Raw genomic sequence first — 22,707 nt, forward strand, 5'->3', positions numbered from 1 at the left:
AACGAAAAGCAAATGCAAGCTGACGCAATTTCGCAGAATATAATTTGTGAGAAGGCTAAAACGATATTCACTACTCTGATTGAAAAGTCGCCAGGAACATCAACAGCAAGAAGGGAAGACTTCAAAGCAAGTAAGGGGTGGTTCGAGAATTTCAAAAAACGTACTGGTATTCATAGCGTTATAAGGCATGGTGAAGCAGCAAGCTCAGACGCTAAGGCTGCCGAGAGTTATGTAGGCGAATTCAAGAAGCTTGTGGATACTGAGGGTTACTTGCCCCAGCAGGTGTTTAATTGCGACGAAACGGGTCTTTTTTGGAAAAAGATGCCCAAGCGAACTTACATAACAGTAGAGGAGAAAGCAATGCCCGGCCATAAGCCAATGAAAGACCGCCTTACTCTGCTTTTTTGTTCCAATGCAAGTGGCGACTTGAAAATAAAACCGCTACTTGTCTATCATTCAGAGAATCCACGTGCCTTCAAAAAGCATAATGTTAACAAGAGTAAGCTAAATGTCATGTGGAAGTCGAACAGTAAAGCTTGGGTGACACGTGTTCTTTTTACTGAGTGGATCAATAATGTTTTTGGCCCCTCTGTGCTGAAATATTTGATTGAGATCGATTTGCCTCTTCGTGTCCTACTTATTATGGATAACGCTCCTTCACATCCACCAAGTTTACAAGATGAACTCATTGAAGAGTTTAAATTCATCAAAATTCACTTTTTGCCACCTAATACAACCCCATTGCTTCAGCCCATGGATCAGCAAGTGATTTCTAACTTCAAGAAGCTTTACACAAAAGAACTTTTCCAGCATTGCTTTGACGTGACTGAAAAAACAAATCTTACTCTAAAAGAGTTTTGGAAAGATCACTTCCACATTGTTGCCTGTCTCAAAATTATTGATAAGGCATGGAAAGGCGTTACTAAGAGAACACTCGAATCTTCCTGGAAAAATCTTTGGCCCGACCGCTTTGCCGAATGCACATTTGAAGGACTCGACGCAGTATCTACGGATCCAATAACCAACGAAATAATATTTTTGGCTGACCGTATTGGGCTAGATGTGGATGGAAATGACATCGCTGAACTTGTGGCAGAGCACAGTGAAGATCTGACTACCGACGAGCTTATAGAATTGCAATGTGATTTACAACAAGATGTTAAGAAGCAAACTTTATCAGACGAGGAGATAACCGAAGAACAGCAACCGTCTAGTGCAATCAGAGAAATGCTCAAAGCATGGGAGTTTGTGGCATCATACGTTAAAAAGCATCACCCCAGTCAGACAGCGGCAGTACGTGCAACAGAATTATTCAACGATAATGCTGTGTCCCATTTTGAACAAATTTTGAAGGGACGTCAGAAACAAACGACTCTAGACAGTTTTTTGCTTAATGTAGATTAATAATGCTAGGTACTAGGTTTCTTTCAATAAAAATTCAAATTGAAACATATAAGACTGTATTTTTTTCGACCTGGAACGCATTATTTTAGTTTACATTGATTCTTATAGGAATAATGGTTTTGCTTAACGAACGTTTTGCATAACGAGCAAGATGCTAGAACCAATTGTGTACGTTAACCGAGGGTCCACTGTAAAGTGAAATGTGAAAAAAAAACTGAAGAAGTCTTTTTCCTTCAAATTTAAAAATAATTATTTCATTTGGCAGTTGACTTAACTTATCTTTCATAAAACACAATTTCCAACGCTCAAATGCCGGAAACATTTTTGCAACGTATCAATAAAAAATTGTGTTCACTAAAAGCGACCGATGTCATCATAAACAAACAAGCAGACTATGAATGTGTTATACTATTTTTATTTGTGTATCTATTGTGAATTGTGGATGCGGCACATTAGCAAAGTTTCTCACCAAAATCCACTTTAATTCGAATCTATTACATTTTGTAGAATGAGCGCGCCTGCGCATATGCAATGATGATTTCTATAACAGTTCGGAGATTTCTATGTTAACAATTTTAAGAAATGTTAAGTAACAGATGCAACAACAGAGCCTAACGAACTATTCCAGTTTACAGAATTGCATTTAAATTTATTCACATTCGAAATGCTAGCAGCAGTTTGGCCAATTCAGCAGCCAAGAAGACACTACGTACCTACCTGTTAAATACTAAAATGCCTACACGTGTATATTTTATTTGAATCTGTGCAAGTAGTGGTTTTGTTATTTTTATAATATTATCCGACCTTTGAAACTTATTTACAGTTTATGCGTTTCTTTGGAATATCTCAGTTCCTTTTGTTTAAGATTTTTGGCCTAAAATAAGACTTCTAATTTTTTCATTCAAACTTATGTGAAATTTCTAAAATCTTAGAAGACTTCAATATATGTATACATGTAGGTGTACGTCTGGAAAATGTCCCTGCAAAAAATGCGACTAGTTTAAGATGTATCCGGAGTGATTCGCAAAGGAGTGTGCGACTATAGCCAGTTCTGTCTTTTGTTTGAGCATGTCCTATGGAGATACCAATTGTACTTGTTTATGCCTAACGGGTAGTGTCGGACTGGTCCTCTTTATACCCCTACGGGTACTGTAGGACAGATCATTTCTGTAGTGTTCGACACTTCCTCTTTGTACCCCTTTGTATCCGTACGGGTAGTGTCTGACGTACTATCTTCTCACTCACTTCCTCTGCTTCCATAGGCGGGTTCCGATAACAATACGTCTTAGCCGGAGCATCATATTTCATCGCATAACATTACATAACCAGCAAAGCTGCTGCTTCTTAATTCGCTGAATTATGTAAAGCTCGTACAGCTCATTATTAAATTTTCTTCGGTATTCACCGTCTCCGTTTCGAAGAACTTTTCCCTGGAACTCTCCCAGAGGCGCCTTATTTGATGTTGTCATGTTCCATGCTTCTGCACCCGATAGCAGGGTACGATAAACTTGTCTTGTAGGGCATGAGTATCGTTTGCTGAGAGAGGGCTTTACTTTTCAATTTCCTGCATAGTATCAAGTAGTATTTATTGACCCTCCGAGGTAACTTTACAAGAAACAAATAATTTTTGATTTTTGGAAAGAGCTTCGTCCGCTAATTTTCGGCAATGATCGAAACCGAAAAGATATTGTTTTATTATCGGCATATTGTATATAGAATTTAGATGAGTCACCGATAATACGCCAATAGCAAATTGGTAACACTCCGATAAGAAGCGGATAACTTTTCGATATCAAACCTACATATATGTAACTGTGTGGTAACAAAACGATAACACACCGATAAGAAATTGGTAAAACTTCAAACAAGTCGATTATCTTTCGATAACAAACCGATATTCTTTTGATAACATATTGTTAAGTTTTCGATAAATAATAAATCTATAGCTTTTCGGTGGTTGTGCTTTTACTATAACAAGTCGGCAACTTTTTGATAATAAACCGAGAAAAAATCTATTACTCTTGCAATATTACTCAAGCTGAGGCAACAGTAATAAGTTCAATTTAAACACGGTATTAATTGTGAAGTGAAGTAAAATTGTGGAGTACTACTCCCAAAGTAGTCTAATAAAGACCATTTTATAATACTGAATATTGCAGTTATTTATTCGACAGTTCAGAGAATTTAGCAGAAGGTGTAAAAAAAGCTGAACATTTTACATATGTTTACTTTATTTTCTTTTAATCCAAATTGTTTGGAATATTTACAGGAGGGCTTCAACAGCGTAATAGCTTTGGATTTTTAGCAGTGCCTTATGATAATGGATTCCCACATACTGTGGGCAAAGATTTTTACACATCGAACACTTAAGATGTTGCCATTTTCCGACAGTTGAACCCAGGACATTTAGTGTGTGGTTGACTAGAAAATCCGGGAAATCTGCAGCAGACAACAGACTTCCAAAACTCCTCCTCTGACATCCATTATTCCTATGTCTTCCCCTTATGTGATTATGTAACACATCATTGAATCTAGTTCATCTCAAACTTCGCCAAAAAAAGCGTCTTTCTAACGACTTCAAATCAATTTTCATTGGCCGCAAAAGTGCCGCAACTGCAATTTTAATTTATCAGAAAATCAATTTGGCTAATTGCGAACATTATGGGATCGTTTACCAACGCATTGGCAACAATCACTTACATCGCACACACATACACACATGCATGAGTGCGACGCTCATTATTAACGGTGGCATGTGGCAAGCAAATTTTGTGGCACGCATTTAGGGCGCTGGACTTCTAGCAACCAGCAGCAACCGAACAAGCGAGTGGGACGATGGGCAGCGCAGTCAACCTGTACACGAATACGAGGACAAATTCACACATTCAAACATGCAAAAAGGCAGTCAAGCGCTCCATCAACTATTTATTCAGTCATTCAATAGTGTCGTCAAATCAATGCCGAGAAAATATAAAAGTCCAAATGGCCGAAAACAATGCGATCGAAAGCTAAAAGCAAACAAATGAAAACAAAATAAATTACTATATAAATACCAAAGGGGTCAAAAACAAAAACAAAAAGCTCTAAAAAATTGAAAAAATATATATATATTTGTAGTTATATGCATGTGGAGAAAGGGAAATAACTAAAAGCAAATGGCCAACAAACTAGAAATCGTTATAATCACAAGTTACCCACTTTGTAGCTGCTGCCCAAAGGTCTTCGTGTCGCTTAAATGATCTAATAAAATTTTATTTCCTGCCCAAATGGACAATTTACCTATTTGTATGCTTATTTTGTCCCTTTTGGCGTGAAAATTATATTGAAATGCGACTAAATGGCCAACTGATGGCCATTTGGAACTTAGCAGTTGATGCTTCGTATTAAACTTTCAGTTTTGTTCATTTTTCCACTTATTTTGAGTCTTAGTTTATATATTTATTTAACTTTTTTTCTACAGAAATTATGCACCAAAGTTGCAGGTGTGGTTATTGGCACAAATTTATTTACTTTTTCTGGTTGTTTTTCTTTTTTTATTAGAATAACAGATATATTTTTTGTTGAATTTTGTTTACCTATACCAAATCGATAGTGAATATTTTAACTTCTTTTACATAGTCGATATGGTCTTGTTTACTAGGAAGTATAAGTCCCCGAATTGATCTAGGTCTAAACTAGCAGTGTGAATCTGCAGACGAAGGCCGCCGTGCTGTGATGGTAGCGTGCTCCGCCAACCACACTGAAGATCCTGGGTTTACGCCCCGGAAAAAGCAACATCAAAACTTTAGAAACAAGTTTTTTCAATTAGAAGAAAGTTTTTCTAAGCGTGGTTGCCCCTCGGCAGTGTTTGGCAAGCACTCCGAATGTATTTCTGCCATGAAAAGCTCTCAGTGAAAACTAATCTGAAGCTCGGCTTAAAATCTTTTCGGAGGTTATCGCGCCTTACATTTATTTATTTATTTAAGCTGTCGTGGAAGCTCGACGTAAAGAAAAGATTTGAATAGGTCTTGACTGCACTTTAAGTATTTAAAAATATGCTGGGGTGTAAGTGGGGCACCCTCCCCTCTCTCTCAATGTATATTTACAGTAATTACAAAACTTATATTATACTATGAAGTAATTGTTTGGTAGGCAGCCACACAAAAAAGGACGTACCTAAAAAAATAAGAGCATGCACTGTATGACATTCTGCACATCCCACTTGCAGACCTGATGGCGAAGAAAATAGCTGTAAATACGAGACACAGCGACTCCATCGGATTTAGCGCGACTAAAAGAAGGCGAGAGATGCGCACGCAGGAGAGGCGTAAAACCAAGCGCAGGGCTGTGAAGTGTGGAAGATCATATGCAGGTCTTTTAAACTTCGATTAACAAAGTTACTCTTATCATTGAAAATAGGAGACTGTAGGCTAATGACGGGTATTCTAACTGGGCACTGTCTTCTGCCGTCACATATTTTTATACTCAGCTGAGCAAAGCTCCCAGAGTATATTAATTTTGTTCGCGTAACAGTAACCCCTAACCGCATAAAGTAATCGAGATTCATATAGACTTCTATATATCAAAATGATCTGGGCGAAAAAAGAAATTCATTTAGCTATGTCCGCCCGTCCGTCCGTCTGTCCTTAAGCACGATAACTTGATTAAATTTTGAGTTATTTTAATGAAATTTGGTATGCTGGTTCCTGGACACTCATCTCAGATCGCTATTTAAAATGAACAAAATCGGACTATAACCACGCCCACTTTTTCGATATCGTAAATTTCGAAAAACCGAAAAAGTGCGAAAACTCATTTGCAACGACGGATAAAGAGATGCAACTTGGTAGGTGGGTTGACCTTATGACGCAGAATAGAAAATTAGTAAAATTTTGCACAACGGGCGTGGCACCACCCACTTTCAAAAGAAGGTAATTTAAAAGTTTTGCAAGCTGTAATTTGGCAGGTGAGTATGCAATGTTCGGTTACCCCCGAACTTAGCGTTAGTGTTTGTGTTTTCTTAATATTTACTTCTTTTTGTTTGTCGTTTCACTTTTTTTGTTTAGATGTCATCGACTCGCTTTTCTGCATTTTTTTAATTTCCATTAAGTGATTTGTTGTTGTAACTGCTTCATATTTTTTAGTGTAAATTTGTTTTTGGTTTCGGGTTTACAGTCCAATGAATTATAAAAACGGCTTTTTTATTTTTCGCCAACATTTCGACCTTTTATTTTGGTCTTCTACAGGGCCTAATGACAAAAAAACATAAAACTTAGTATATAAGGCCTTGCATTACAATAGGGGGTTAATAATAATTACATATACAAACAAAAGTACATATATAATACAATTATTGAAATCACAGATTCTTACTCAAAATTACTGCGTTCTTCCTTGTCAGTTGTTTTGTATAAATAATATGTTTTCTGCATTGTGCAGAAATGGTCATATATAAAAATTTTAAATTATATGTCTTTGGGATTAGTTTTTTAGATTTGAATGAAATTGAAAAAGAAATAAGTAATAAGATGAACTATATACATATATACGTATTTGGCGTTTGTTGATACTCAGCCGGTTCGTGCTTGATGGACTATGTAGAGCAGCTGATGATTGTTGACATCGTTAGAAAATACAAGTTTAGATGTCGCTGATGTTTTTAGCTTTTACGCTTCTTTCACTAACGCAGTTTTTTGGGCCGTTCCATTGGTTTATCGAGCTCTGGCTCTGGCTCAAATCTCATCGGAACGATCTGGATCAACTTTATGAGAGCTGGCAGCACTAATATAAAACATCTGTTTTGTAGAAAATAAGAAGAAACGTAAAAAAATTTTTAAGATACTGATAGAATTATTAACATTTAAATAGTTTCGCACGTAAGCAAACTATTTATTTTCCTTACATCGTCTTCAAGTTGTTTACTCTTTCACTGTTTTTGCTTTTAAACATGGCGAGATCTTTTATGTATACATAAATGTACACGTATTTAGTTCAGTGCTACAATGGCTCAACTATATGGTTGGCTCATCTCACCAGCTGATTTTATTTTTTTCATTTCACTGGTGTAGGGATTGTCAGAAGGAGATGGCAAACTTAAAAAGAAACCAACGAATTTTCTTACTACTTACAAATTCTGCTAAGTTTTATGTTTTCATTCCATTCCATTCGTCTAACACCAACACGCTAATTTTGGCAATGTGAACAAAGGTATGTTATTGCTGTAGAGATGAGCCAACCATATAGTTGATCTATGAGTGCTACCAACTCAAAAGTGGTTAGCTGTCAAAAAATCTACTACAGAAAACGAAACGAACAGAACTGCTATACGGATCAGAAATTGAACCAGATAAATATCAGGATCACAACGTTGTTGTTGCATTTGCATGTTAAATTTCTATCCGTCTCTCGCTCAAGTCTCAATGGAACGTAACTTTTATCAGCTTTAATAAATATTTCTTCTAATTATTTTTCCCCAACTTTCTCTCTGGCTAATACTTTGGTTCCTTCGAAATCAAATCTATGTCCAAAGGTAATATTGTAATGCAAGGCCTTATATACTAAGTGTTATGTTTTTTTGTAATTAGGCCCTGAAAAAAATAAAAAAGGCGTTTTTCTAATTTATTGCATTGCAAACACGAAACCAAAAACAAATTTGCAATAAATACAGAAAAAAGTCGGTAGTACAAAAAAAAAAAACCAATTTTTAGTGTTTTATTTTTCGCTTCTTTTGAGACTTTGGAAAAAAGGGTATAAGTGGGAGCAAGTTAGCTTTCGCCTTTTTGAAGTCATGGGTCCTTAGGAAATTAAGCTCAAGAAAAGTGAGATCGTATTATAATTGCTTTGAGCACAATGTTGTATTTGTTACTACATAGATTATACTTATTTCAGATATATAAACAATATGTTTTATTTATTTCATTCCAGGTGAGTTTTCCACATCATTTAATACAATAAGCAAAAACTAGAAAAACGTAAGTCATTAAAATTAAAACGATTTTAGTTACTAGAAAAAAAGTACATTAAATTTTTAAATTTGTGCAATATTGTGTGTCTAGTCCTAAGTAATTTGCACAGCTAAAAAAGCATCTTAATTACCAACAAAAGCGCCATAACACACATTGCAATAAATAATCTGCAGATGCAAGTATACACGGTAAAGTTGTACCACAATGAAATATTGCTTGCAGCCAACCCGTAGCAACTTGGCTAGATGAGTGACAACAACTAAGAAACTATGTTGTCAAAGCTGCACCTGCAATTGACCTTGAACTTCAGACACTTTGCTAGCGGTCAATATATTAACATCATCACACAGACCTACATGAAACAAGTAAGTAAGGCTAAGTTCGGGTGTAACCGAACATTACATACTCAGCTGCCAAATTACAGCTTGCAAAACTTTTAAATTACATTCTCTTAAAAGTGGGCGGTGCCACGCCCATTGTCCAAAATTTTACTAACTTTCTATTCTGTGTCTTAAGATCAATCCACCTACCAAATTTCATCGCCTTATCCGTATTTGGTAATGAATTGTCGCACTTTTTCGGTTTTTCGAAAAAGTGGGCGTGGCCGATTTCGTTCATTTTAAATACTGATCTGATATGAGTGACTAGGATCTTACATACGAAATTTCATTAAGATACCCCAAAATTTACTCAATTTATAGTGTTTACAGACAGACGGACGGACTGACATGGCTAAATAAATTTATTTTTTCGACCAGATCATTTTGATATATAGAAATCTATATCTATCTCGATTAGTTTATGCCGTTACGGCGTACCTTTATAATAATAATAATAAACCCAACGGATAAATACCCTCCAAAGCCCGCCCAACCGACACGAGGGGCGCATCCGCATGACGCACGGATTTTCTTTTTGCCGAGTTGTTGATAGGCGGAGGTTTGTTAAGTGTTGAGGTCTAAAACTGCTCAGCTACAGAATAAATATCTTCAGCTGAGTATTATACAAAGCAGTTGAAAATAATACATATACTACATAGTTAAATAAGTGAACATTTTATATAAAGATTTATTTTTATTATTTTTATTATTTGTTACGAGTTAAGACAGGATAGGACAGTTTTCTTTATAGTAAAAAGTGAATCTGTTATACAAACGAGTTCGAATAAGAGTTAAAATCATAACACAGACACCGAAAAGTTTCTTTTAATTCGAAGTTAGTTCTGCACTGCCTCAAAAGAAGAGGTTTGTAATGTCTTGATGCTCGTGATGAGACATTGAAGTTTACTTCGTTCAAAATAAAGGGGCTAGAAATCAGTCCATTCAGTAGTTTAGCCATGAATAAACACCTAGCATTTCTCTACGACTTGCGAGATTTGGAAGATTGATAAGCTTTAACCGACTAGTATAAGGTGGAAGATTACACCCAGAGTCCCAATGAAAATTCCTTAAAGAAAAAAGTAAAAATTGCTTGTGTATTGACTCTAGTCTATCTGCATGATCTTGATATCGCGGATTCCAGACTATTGATCCGTATTCTAGTATCGGTCTAACTAATGTGGTAAAAAGGGCTTTGGTTACATAAGGGTCACTAAATTGTTTAGACCATCGTTTCACGAATGATAGCACACCTCTAGCCTTATTGACAGTAGTCATAATATGAGGGGAAACTAAGTTTAGCATCCATGGTGACTCCTAAGTCAACAAAATAATTTATTAATGCAAGACAAAAAATATTAATTACGTAAGAGGCTGCTGGCAAAGACCTTCGAGAGAGGCACATGAATTTACATTTATTGAGATTCAGCGGCATTGAGTTTGCGTTGCACCAAGCAACTAAGCAGTTTAAATCCGCTTTAAGCAAGGGACGTTCATCATAGCATAGGAACTAAAAAGTTTTACATCATCAGCTGCATTAAAATTTTGGAATATTTTATAGTGGTACAGATATCATTAATAAATAGCAAGAACAGAATTGGAACGAGATGACTACCCTGTTGGACGCCAGAGGTAATATTAATAACATTTGAAAGAGTATTTTTAAAAATTACTTTTTGCGTTCTACCGCAGAGATACGAAGAGATCCACTGCGTGAGACCAGGTTGGAAGCCAAGTCGATCAAACTTGTGGATAAGCAAGGAGTGGGAGACTTTATTAAATGCTTTACTGAAATCAGTGTATATAACATCGGTGTAAAGATTTTCTCTAAATCCATTAGAAACATGAGTTGTGTATTCAAGTAGATTAGTAATGGTAGATTTGCCTTTACAGAACACGTGTTGTGAATCTGCAATCAACGTAGAAATGCAAACAAAATTAATATATTATGTAAGCTCTGCTCAGCTGAGTATAAAAATACAAGCAAGAACTAAGTTACATACTTAAATAGCAAACACAACAATGTTGGTGCATATGGTTTGAGTCATTATACTCGGCAGCTAAGCAGATTAACGCTGCAACATTTTGCTTTTGTTGTTAGCTGGCTACAGATTGTAGGTTTATATATTGTTGCACATTCAATTGCAGACGCATTAGCTGTCACTCGTATGGTTGATGTCTGTTGAATTTTAGTTTTTTTATACCCAGCTGTACTTATACACAGGGTGTTAAACCTTTGATTGGATAACGGTTGGTTGTACAGGTATAAAGGAATCGAGATAGGTATAAACTTCCATATATCAAAATCATCAGTATCTGTCCGTTAGCACGATAACTTGAGTAAATATCTTCACCAAATTTGGTACACGAGGTTACACAGAATAGATTGGTAATGAAAATGAGCGAAATCGGGATGATAACCACGCCCACTTTTTATATATCTAACATTTTGGAAAACACAAAAAACCTGATTATTTAGTAAATAATACACCTAAAATGTTGAAATTTGACATGTGGAATGACACTGAGACTCTTGATAAAAATATGAAAAAAAATTTTAAATGGGCGCGGCACCGCCCACTTGTGATAAAATCAATTTTACAAATATTATTAATCATAAATCAAAAAGCGTTAAACCTATTGTAACAAAACTCGGCAGAAAGCTTGCCTGTACTATAAGGAATGCTTTGAAGAAAAATTAACAAAATCGGTTAAGGACCACGCCCACTTTTATTTAAAGGATTTTTAAAAGGGTCGTGGACGAATAAAATAAGCTATATCTTAGCGAAAAAGAGCTTTATATCAATGGTATTTCATTTCCCAAGTGGTTTTAAACAATAAATAGGAAAAACTTCAAATTTTAAAAAATGGGCGTGGTACCGCCCCTTTTATGACTAAGCAATTCTCTATGTCTCGGGAGCCATAACTCGAAGAAAAACTAACGGATCGTAATAAAATTGGGTACACAAATTTTCCCTAAAGCAGGAAATATTTCTAGAAAAAATGGACAAGATCGGTTAAAGACCACGCCCACTTTTATATAAAAGATATTTAAAAGGGTCGTAGACGAAAATAATAAGCTATATCTTAGCGAAAAAGAGCTTTGTATCAATAGAATTTTACTTTCTAAATTGAATTATAACACTAAATTGGTAGACAATAAAATTTTAAAAAATGGGGGTGGCACCGCCCCTTTTTTGTCTAAGCAATTTTCAATGTTTTGGGAGCCATAGCTCGAAGAAAAATTAGTTCATAATAGAATCATATGTATATGTATTATTGCGCAGCCTTATAACACTATTAAGCATACAAAACAAACAACAGCTGGGTACGTAATGTTCGTTTTCACCCGAACTTAAACTTCCTTACTTGTTTGGCTTATTTTTAAATTTTTTTCTGCTTTTTTCCATTGGTGCTTAAAACCTTTATGCTTTCTAAGCGCGTTTATCATTTTGAAATGACACAACTTTGCTAAACCTTATGTAGGTAGGTACTTGGGCATGCAGGTATCATGCCTGGTATAAGGGCTCAGCAAACGGAAACGAAATAGTGTAATGTAGTTGTTTTTATTTGTATCAAAGTTCTTTACATATTTTATGGTAATATAGGTGATAATGTGTCAGCATTAGAATGATTAATTTGAACTTTAATACCAATTCTTCAGTGGCGGGAGAACACATCAAAGTACTTGTATGCATCTTTTATATAATAGACATGTTGAAGTTTTTGCGCCCCTTTTAGGGCCAAACTACAGGTCTATGTGGTATATAGCTGTTCTATTGAAAGTATAGCTTAGGATCAGCAAGTATGAGTAAATGTGCGATTTTCATTGCTGATTTTCAAAGTGTTTACAAAATCAAACGAGAATACTCAAGTTGTTGTTGTTATCGCTACAACAACAAAAACAGGAGAATATTCAAATTGGAGTATTTATTTTTTTTGTTGTTGGAAACAATGTTGTGTTCTATATAAAGTAAAATAAAGTAAAATAAAATAAAATAAAATAAAATAAAATGAAATGAAATAAAGTAAAATACAAGAAAATAAAATAAAATAAAATAAAATAAAATAAAAGAAAATAAAATAAAATAAAATAAAATAAAACAAAATAAAATAAAATAAAACAAAATAAAATAAAATTAATTAAATTAAAAAAATAAAAAAAATAAATTAAATAAAACGAAATAGATAAAATGAAATTAAGGTTAAAAAATAAGAAGAATTCATTTCAATGAAATGAAAAATTTAAATAAATAAATATAAAAAAAGTAAAATAAAATAAAACAAAACTCACTGAAATGAGACGAAATAATAAAATAAATAAAGGAAAGGAAAGGAAGGACAAAAGGAAAATGGGGAAAGGGAAGGAAAAGAAATACTAACTCTAGTTATGTAAAAAGCATTATGTTCTTATATCGTATAATATTTAATTTGTTTTGTCTTCGTATACACCGGGATACCATTGGATAAGCCAGATCATAGGGACTTCCATTCGTTTGGCGTGTACTCCCAACAGACCCAATGCCCAGTCCTTATCTCTATTGTAGACCTAAGTAGAGGCAATTAGGACAAGAATGTCTGAGCACATTACATGTGCACGCAGCTAGACGAGGAGTAACGACACTTAGCTGCTTTAAATTGGGCTGTTCAGTAGTTTTTGTTGCTGATGCAGTTTTAACAGGGGGGAACCAGGGAGAAAGGGCTGTTTGAGGCGTTGGTTCCACATTGCAATTGAAGAGATGACTGGTGCCGTCTGCGGGCACGCTAAAAGTAGCACTTACATTATGTTTGGTGGGATTTGTTATGGAAAGGTAAGAGTTTAACCTGTTACAGTTTATAGATCGCAGTTGAGCTAGATTGACGCGCGTCTCACTGGGGAGGTTGCTTTTCTCTACTGCGATTTCAGAGTATTTGATTTTAAGAACAGGTTTCACCGGAATTTTCCTGGCATAGATGTCCTACGACTTTTTGTGCATATCACGCTTTATAATGCTTTTCTTCAACATACGGCTGATCTCTAAAGTGCCATATTTCCTCATAATGCTGGCGGAGATGACTCCTAAGGTCCCTCTTTCTTCAGATGTCTGTTTGGCTTCCGGGTATTCAACAGAAACTGCTTGTTCAGCATTTCATTTCTCTTCCTTATGAGGAATACTCTGCACACTATGTGTTCTGGGGACATAAAAAGATGTTTGTCAGTGACCTTCCTCGCCAGTTCGTAGGCAGCGCAGTTCCCAGGTGCACATAGAGACCAGTTCGTTTAGCGAACGCCTGTAGTCAATTGTGACCTTCGATGATGGGTTTATGCCTATGGACGGCTTCGAAAGATACTATAAGAGCTCAACATCCATATACTAAAATAAAGTGAAAAATCTTCTTTTTGTATTCCACTGGACAGTCTGCCAATAAGCTTTCAAGCTATCCGTAAAGACGACCGTGTACTGATGGCCTTAAGTAGAGATATCATCCCATGCCTCCCGGCGGTTCTAATGTAGGACTTTTTGTCTTTAATGAGACTCAGTGTAGCATAATCTAGTTAAGATATGCTTTAGCCCGGAGTGTTCTTGGAGAAAGTTGCTTGGAAGATTTGTGATCATGTCCGTGATGTCGACGGCGAGCATGGAAATAGGTCTAACGATGATCTGCATTGGGCTTACGCAGATATGAATATAGAACAACTAGTTAAGTTCAAAGGCTTCGCTGGGTAGGTTATCATATACGAATGGACTTAAAGAAACCCCCGGGAAGATACTTTCATCGACACCCGTATTTGGAGGTAAAAAAAAGACGGAGATCTTCAAAGAGTAAGAAGAGGCGTTGGCAAAAAACTTGGTCTCGCTTGAAGCTCCAAATCGGCCTCAATTACACCGAAACAGGTATTACCAGCTTAACTTGTCATGCAACGTCTAAATTGGTATAGGCTGTTAAGCGCCAATTAATGACGATGATACTTAAATTCCACATTTAATAAACGGTGCTATAGAAGTGTAGACAACAGTTACTCCAACAATGGCCGCCTAGCCGCAAAGAAAGTGAAGGGTCGATTACGGCTAGCGAATAAACGTTGCTCAAAGAATACCTATGTCAAGTAAGACTACTGTAGTCAAACCCATGAAGGTGATATCCTACTACTTCTTCTTAAAGCGATAAGGAGGCTTGCCGAAGGTTTTGGGGAATTTAATCGTTGATGATGTTCCTTTGCCGGATATTGCTCAGGTCCGTTGCAGAAAAGAGCATGATTATGATACAAGCCCGAACATCCAGGGAATGATTTTGATACAACCAAGTTGAACTCTCTAGGCTATCAAGCCTCGTCCTTCCCTTAAGAACTTGATGTCGCCAAAGACTCGCTTGCAACTCGATACGTTTCCTTAAACTTTTACAAATATGTAAGTTAGATATAGTCAAATCATAATTCTTAAAGCGTTTAACCAGGTCGTCATCAAAAGAGAGAGAGAGAGTTCTCTTTGCATTGGATGCATTGGAAGAAAATGTTAATAAACAGCGCTGACAATATTGACCACCACTAGAAGTAATTAACAAACTCGAAACCACTTCATCTTCATAATAAAGGACTTAGGACCAAAATACAAATAAAAGAAAAATATTTTGTTAAACAAAGTTCTGCGCACACCTTCATCAATAAGTCATTGAGGTGGCGTAAGAATGGCTGCATTCTATAGCTAAAACAATAAGTTGCCAACTTCTTTAACTTGGCCAAGCAAGGAGCAGTAGAAGGCGAAACGCAATTACTTAATTACATACAAGTCAAAAGTGCACGTGTTGTTGTGGTGTAACCAAATGGCGCAAGGCACTCACGAGTACAATTAAGACGAATACACACTCACCTCCACCGCACCGAAAAGATAAATAGAGAAATGAGTTTTAAATAATAATTTGCTATGAACTAAATAGATGAAAAGAAAACAAAATCGCCAAGCTAAAGCCAAAAGCAGCCCAACAAACAAATTGCCTTCAATCATAATTTTCAGCAAATAACAACAACCAATGAATGTAAACAGCAAAATATGTAAGCGAAACAAAGTGGATAGTTTGAAGGTTAAACAAGTAAGGAAAGCTAAGTTCGGGTGTATCTGAACATTACATACTCGCTGAGAGCTTTGGAGATAAAATAAGGGAAAATCACCATTTAGCAAAATGAACCTAGGGTAACCGTGGAATGTGTTTGTATGACATGGGTTTCAAATGGAAGGTGTTAAAGAGTATTTTAAAAGGGAGTGGGCCTTAGTTCTATAGGTGGTCACCTTTTCGAGATATCGCCATTAAGGTGGACTAGGGGTGACTCTAGAATATGTTTGTACGATATGAGTATCAAACGAAAGGTGTTAATATGAGGGTTTTAAAAGGGAGTGGTGGTAGTTGTATACGTGAAGGCGTTTTCCAGATATCGACTAAAATCTGGACCAGGGTGACCCAGAACATCTTCTGTCGGGTACCGCTGATTTATTTATATATGCCATACCACGAACAGTATCCCTGCCAAGATTCCAAGGGCTTTTGATTTCGCCCTGCAGAACTTTTTCATTTTCTTCTACTTCATATGGTAGGTGTAAATTTTTTTTCTAAAGTTATATTTTGCGTCAATAAACCAATCCAATTACCATGTTTCATCCATTTTTTCATATTTGGTATAGAATTATGGCATTTTTTTCATTTTTCGTAATATTCGTTACCGGAAAAGTGGGCGTGGTCATAGTCGGATTTCAGCCATATTTTATACCAAGATAAAGTGAGTTCAGATAAGTACATGAACTAAGTTTAGTTAAGATATGTCGATTTTTGCTCAAGTTATCGTGTTAAAAGCCGAGCCGTAGGACAGACGGTCGACTGTGTATAAAAACTGGGCGTGGCTTCAACCGATTTCGCCCATTTTCACAGAAAACGTTATCGTCATAGAATCTATGCACCTACCAAATTTCACAAGGATTGGTAAATTTTTGTTCGACTTATGGCCTTCAAAGTATTAAACGAATTAAATGAAAAAGGGCGGAGCCACGCCCATTTTGAATTTTCTTTTATTTTTGTATTTTGTTGCACCATATCGTTACTGGAGTTGAATGTTGGCATAATTTACTTATATACTGTAAAGATTTTAAATTTTTTGTTCCAATTTGACTTTAAAAAAAAATTTTTTAAAGTGGGGGTGTTCGTCATCCGATTTTGCTAATTTTTCCTTAGCACACATATATTAATAGGAGTAACGTGCCTGCCAAATTGCATCATGATATCTTCAACGACTGCGAAATTACAGCTTTGCAAAACTTTTAAATTACCTTCTTTTAAAGATGGGCGGTGCCACGCCCATTGTGCAAAAATTACTTATTTTCTATTTTGCGCCATAAGGTCAACGCGCCTACCAAGTTTCATCGCTTTATCCGTCTTTGGTAATGAATTATCGCACTTTTTCGGTTTTTCGAAATTTTCGATATCGAAAAAGTGGGCGTGGTTGTAGTCCGATTTCGTTCATTCTAAATAGCGATCTGAGATGAGCGCCCAAGAACTTACATACAGGATTTCATTAAGATACCTCAAAATTTACTCAAGTTATCGTGTTTACGGACGGACGGACAGACGGACGGACGGACATGGCTAAATGAATTTCTTTTTTCACCCAGATCATTTTGATATATAGCAGTCTATATCTATCTCGATTAGTTTATACCGTTACGGGCTACCGTTATGCGAACAAAGTTAATATACTCTGTGAGCTCTGCTCAGCTGAGTATAAAAAAGTGTAACCCAGACTCAAAATTAAGCAAATCATTAATGTAACGTTGATCATGGCAAGTCTGAGTTACAAATCTTTAGTTTGAGCCATACAAGCTTGGTTGCAAACGAAGCGAGCAGAGTTGCCATTTCTTGGTGTAGGATGAGTAGTTCTAATATTGGTAATTTTTTTCAAAGTCTAAATATCGACTGCCGAGTTTGGCATCAGAAGAAAAAGTTGGCCTTCTATAAGTTGAAAAAAGCAGGTGTAGGAAGTCTTGATTTTTCCTGATGTTCTCAACGAGCGACAGCCAACGCTAAAATGAAATAAGTTACATAATTTGCTGGAGCCCACGAGCCGCACAAGTAGCGCTCTAGCCGAAATTTTTATAGGAAGCGAGACGTCTATGGAATCAGAGGAAGAGGGTGGATCCCTAGAAGGACCAGGTGGAAAACGATTTTAATTCCCTTGGTGTAACCAATTGGCACCAGGCAACCCAGATAAGAAGCAACTGGCACGCCTTGTTGGACGGTCATAAATGTTTAAAAGCTTAAGCGACAGTTAAGTAAGTAAGCATACTAAGCTTGCTTTTACTCGAACAATTTGGTTAGATCAATAAACCGTTTGGTGTTACCTATAGAGCATTTGAATGCCGCTTTTTGATTGGACATCATGAAACCCCCTAGAGTTCGATATCTGATATTCGCCAGGGCTGGACATTGTCAGAGGATATGGGTGACCCTTTCATACGAAACTCTTTTGCAACTCCTACAGTTATCCCAGTTTTTCTTTGCCTGACAGTTTTAGTACATCTTCTGTTCTTTTTTGATTGTAATCTCGCCAAATTGGTTTGGTGATCATACCTGACTGCCTCACTGATGTCTTCCAATGCCTTTGTAAGATCATCTGATTTTTCATTGCCCTCAATATTCTTGTGACACAGTACTAAGGTGAGTGTATTGGCTGCTTAGTTCGCTGCATCGCGCAGTACCTTCTTGCACTAATCAACGGCCTTGGGGGACACAAATAGCAAATCCAACGCCATGAGCACTGCTTGGCCGTTGGAGTACATCATACCTCCCGACTACTAAAAGATTTCTCCAACAGAAAGCTACACGCTCCCTATTTTCCCAGTAGATCTGCTTGAATGATAATATCTGAGTTTGAAAAGCGCATATAGAGTTCTACTTCTAGCTGTTTGCAGAAGACCCCTGCACTAACGATGCAGTCCATTTTAGTCCGGCCAATATAGAGGTCGTCGTAGCAGAGGAGGTATCGGCAGGACGGTTGAACGGTGGTCGGGTAACGGATGGATTGGTACGGCGGTATGTAAGCAGCGGCCTAACGGCGGTAGGATGGCGAACGGCCAACGGTCGTCGTACCAGCGGCTTAACGGTGGTAGGATGGCGAATGGCCAACTGTCGTCGTAGCAGCGGCGGCTGAATGGCGATAGGATGGCGAACGGCCAGTGGTTGGTGTTGCAGCGGCGGCAACAGCACATGGTAGTATGGCGGACGGCCATCGGTCGGTGTAGCACCGGCGGAATGGAAGCAGCTGCGGCACCAGAGGGGCGACGATGGGCTACGGAGCGCGTACCAGGGCCGTGGTGAGGGGGGAAGTAGACTGGCGTTGGTGTTTATCTGGAAAGCGGCGGCTCTTTCCGTGCGGGGTCGGTTGACGGTATCGACGGGATGGGATTGATCGGTGCGAGGACTCATTAGTGCCGGCTTCACCGCTGGACACCCCCGCCTCCCTACTTGCACGCTAGATAGAAGGTGCTTAAAGGGGCGTAGCTGTACCAGCTGGGACACCGCGGATCTATCCGTGGGCGGAGGGGAAGTGCACCTTAACGGCACAGCGGTAGCCCCTTGGGCGCACGCATCGGTCCACGGCCGAAGCCAGAGCTGAGGGGGAGGGTGATATTGTCATTAAGGCGTCGGGCCACGGGTGGCAATAGGACAAAGGCATCCGCCCCGCTCGTCTCTACCTGAGTCAAGGGTGACCCGCGCCATGACAGAGCCCCTTCCACTCAGCTGGCTAGCAGGAGTGGCAATTTTGTCTTTAAAAAACAAGCACCCCCGCTGCCTCACCTGCGAGGACTGAATTGCAAAATACAAATTCTCTGTTTTTATACGAGTGGTGCCGCAAACTGCTTGAGAAATTAATACACCACTATTGTGATTGTCTCGTGTGATGATCTTGTTGACGAAACACACCATTGGTTTGCCATAAGTTGTTGGTAGCGTTTGGTTATTTACCATGTTGTTGTTGTTGTTGTTGTAGCGATTAGGTTACTCCCCGAAGGCTTTGGGGAGTATTATCGATGTGATGGTCCTTTGTCGGATACAGATCCGATACGCTCCGGTAACACAACACCATTAAGGTGCTGGCCCGACCATCTCGGGAACGATTTATATGGCCACATTGAACCTTCAGGCCATCCCTCCCTCCCCACCCCCAAGTTCCATGAGGAGCTTGGGGTCGCCAGAGCCTCGTCTGTTAGTGAAACGGGATTCGCCGCTCGAAGGTGAGGTTGACAATTGGGTTGGAGAAGCTATATATTGCGCTACACAACCCCTTGAATCCCGGTTATTTACCATAGTGGTTGTTGGCTATGCTATAGAAAAAATAAGTACAGGGGGGTTCTGCTATAGAAAAAGAAGTACAGGGAGTTCAGGCTTAAGTGAAGAAAAGGAAGTACAGGGGGGTTATGTTATTATAACGCTACGCGTTACAAAGCGCTAAATTCAAGTATACAAGTGCTCTGTCGAAATGAAAGCTCCGTAGCGTTGAGGTGAATAATTAGAGCTGGAACCGAATTTGCTCAGTAAGTACTTCGTTCAACAGTGCCAAAATACCAGGATGTTAAGCACCCATTTAAAGAAGGCAAATAAAAATAAAGAGTAATATTTTTAATAGGGATCTAATTTTTTTACAGAGTCCTTTTTATTTGCAGCAGATGATCGAAAAAGCCCTTATGGATAATTATATATTTGTAATATGTTCCAACAGTTTTTCGATAGAAGCGATTACTATCTATGTTACTCCATTGAATTAGGGTAGTATCCTTTTCAACCAACCGTCCAGCTCAAAAGCAGTTCAGATATAATTTAGCATTATTAGAAATTATTCGTAACGGCGTGAAATGGAGAAAAAATACAAAAGAGAGTTTATTCGATACTTTAACTTAATCTCTACGAAGGAGTGTGCCCCTTACACCACCCGTTTTTTCCATAAAGCAAAAACACTATACAAAAATGCCATATTTACTACAAAAAAATTGTTCATTTGTTACACTTAAAATACAAATTTTCACATTCAACGGCAACCTTAATCTGACTTACATTCAAATCAAGAGGAATGCGTTGGTAAACGAAACGGATATCAAACAAGAAAGCGCCAAAGTTGCTTATAAACTTTGGAGTGGCAAAAGAAGAAAATTGTGCAAGGTGAGAGAACGTGCGCAATACGAATGAGTTTAGTGTCGTTCGAACAAGATCGCTGTTAAACCGGAGCCGGCTTTAAGCTGCTTAACTTTATTCATACTTTGCTTTGGTTGCTTGCTTTGGCTCTCAAACACCAGTTGAACGCCACTCTGCTTTAGTTTGAGTAAAAACGTGCCGGCGTGAAGTAGCACCTGTCGGTTTGTAACGCTTAAAAGGTTAAAATTTGTTTTAAAGTGCGATTGGACTCGGAAAGCGACTTAAAAATGTATGTTAGTCAATACGTAAATAAAGCACAATTCAGAAGGGTCAATGTCAGGTGGACATTAGTATGGCTTTTTCTCAATATGAAATTAATCGTTCTACTAATAAGTGGATAAAAAGTGCGTGAACAAAGAATAAAAAACATAATGTGAAACTGGAAACGGTTTGCAATCGATTTTTTAAGTCTGTGTTTCAAAATAAATTAATAAAAAACATGAAGTAATACGTTCGAGGATCAATACCTATCTAAAAAAGGTTACTTATTAAATAAGGTGTACATATTTGTTTGTGTGACGACTTTGTGCCTTGATAATAAAACAAAAAAAATTAAATTGTGAAACTAGTGGTTACGATATAACCCGTCCAGCCTGAAAGCTTTAATCTTTTACCATAATTCAACGTTTTGCGCTTCCTATAAACATAGTCCTTTGGAGGGCATGGTTTCCCAGCGCTACCGGAGAGCAACTATTTAATCTAATGCGGTAGGGTCTAAGCACTAGAACGACTTGCTCTCATAGACTTAAAATAATTGTCACCGGAATAGTGCTGAAATCCAGCCGCCGTAAGCGATAGAGTGTCGACGCGGTATTCATTTCTTTGATTTGAATGAAATGTAAACCTTTATGAAGCTGTAAGAGCTGCTGATCTATAGCTAGGCAGCCTGAATTCGCAGAGGTTTTCGACTGTTTCAATCAAAACAAGTAAGAAAGGTTAAGTTCGGGTGTAACCGAACATTACATACTCAGTTGAGAGCTATGGTGACAACATAAGGGAAAATAACCATGGAGGAAAATGAACCGAGGGAAACCCTGGAATGTGTTTGTATGACATGTCTATCAAATGAAAGGCACTAAAGAGTATTTTATGAGGGAGTGGGCCATAGTTCTATAGGTGGACGCCATTTAGGGATATCGCCATAAAGGTGGATCAGGGGTGACTCTAGAATGCGTTTGTACAATATGGGTATCAAAAGAAAGTTGTTAATGAGTATTTTAAAAGGGAGTGGGCCTTAGTTCTATAGGTGGACGCCTTTTCGAGATATCGCCATAAAGGTGGACCAGGGGCGACTCTAGAATGTGTTTGTATGATATTGGTATCAAATTAAATGTATTAATGAGAGTTTTAAAAGGGATTGGTGGTAGCTGTATATGTGAAGGCGTTTTCCATATGTCGACCAAAATGTGGACCAGGTTGACCCAGAACATCATCTGTTGGATACCGCTAATTTATTTATATATTTAATACCTGCCAAGATTTCAAGGGTTTTTTATTTCGCACCGCAGAAGTTTTTCATTTTCTTCTACTTAATATGGTAGGTGCCACAACCATTTTAAAAGTTTTTTCTAAAGTTATATTTCGCGTCAATAAAACAATCCAATTATCACATTTCATCCCTTTTTTCGTATTTGGTATAGAATTATGGCATTTTTTTCATTTTTCGTAATTTTCGATATCGAAAAAGTGGGCGTGGTCATAGTGGGATATCGTTCATTTTAAATAGCGATCTGAGATGAGTGCTCAGGAACCTACATACCAAATTTCATCAA

At 37.6% G+C, this 22,707-nt stretch overlaps 1 protein-coding gene across 10 annotated transcripts in view; it reads left to right on the forward strand.

Annotated features, from left to right (window-relative positions):
• The window catches only part of pk (prickle), a 601,495-nt gene that overhangs the window by 312,083 nt on the left and 266,705 nt on the right, over positions 1 to 22,707 (forward strand). Inside the window, exon 1 of one of the 10 annotated variants that reach the window (XM_067776087.1) lies at positions 21,101 to 21,164. The exons of the other annotated variants lie outside the window; for them this stretch is intronic. The gene's annotated coding sequence lies outside the window, so the exon portion shown is untranslated. Of the gene's footprint in view, positions 1 to 21,100; positions 21,165 to 22,707 lie in introns of those variants that run through there. 10 annotated transcript variants of the gene reach the window in all.

Source organism: Eurosta solidaginis, chromosome 3 (genome assembly GCF_040869045.1).
Source record: "Eurosta solidaginis isolate ZX-2024a chromosome 3, ASM4086904v1, whole genome shotgun sequence".
Taxonomy (NCBI): domain Eukaryota; kingdom Metazoa; phylum Arthropoda; class Insecta; order Diptera; family Tephritidae; genus Eurosta; species Eurosta solidaginis.